The sequence below is a fragment of the Nannospalax galili genome, unplaced genomic scaffold, assembly GCF_000622305.1.
Source record: "Nannospalax galili isolate Female #2095 unplaced genomic scaffold, S.galili_v1.0 scaffold1857, whole genome shotgun sequence".
Lineage (NCBI taxonomy): Eukaryota > Metazoa > Chordata > Mammalia > Rodentia > Spalacidae > Nannospalax > Nannospalax galili.
Genome location: NW_008338858.1, coordinates 59,751 through 60,337, shown reverse-complemented (window position 1 = coordinate 60,337; position 587 = coordinate 59,751). Strand labels below are relative to the sequence as shown.

The window sequence follows — 587 nt, the reverse complement described above, 5'->3', positions numbered from 1 at the left end:
GGGAAGCAGAGAGAGGTGAGGGCGGGGCCAGGTCCAGAAGCAGTGCTCTTGGAGCCCAAGGAAGGCACTAAGTTGGTCTGGGTGAAAAGGATCAGGAAGCAGTATTGGATCCCCAGGTGTCTGGGGACCCAAGACTAGGAATGGTGCAGGGCCCAAACTAGGAGTAGAGAACAGCGGGGTAGATGGAAGGGTGAACGTGGCTGGGGGAGTCAAGGCGCTGAGGGCTGCGAGATAGACTTACCCCAAGAGAGGCCTGAGGGCAGGAGAGCAGGCCAGGAGAGTTAGCAGGTGGTGCAGGTCCTGGGAAGCAGGGAGAGGTGAGGGCGGGACCCGGTCCAGAAGCAGTGCTCCTGTAGCCCAAGGAAGGCACCAAGCTGGCCTGGGCGAAAAGGATCAGGAAGCAGCACCAGTTCCCCAGGTGTCTGGGGACCCAAGGCCAGGAATGACACAGGGCCCAAACCAGGAGCAGAGAACAGCGGGGGAGATGGAAGGGCGAATGAGGCCGGGGGAGTCAAGGTGCGGAGGGCTCTGCGATAGACCCACCCCAAGAGGCCTGAGGATAGGAGAGCAGGCCAGGAGAGCTCATA

General features: G+C 61.2%; 1 protein-coding gene across 8 annotated transcripts in view; it reads right to left on the bottom strand.

Moving 5' to 3' along the window:
- Positions 1 to 587, bottom strand: part of LOC103734458 (natural cytotoxicity triggering receptor 3 ligand 1) — a 54,844-nt gene that overhangs the window by 39,572 nt on the left and 14,685 nt on the right. The gene's annotated exons all lie outside the window — the stretch shown is intronic.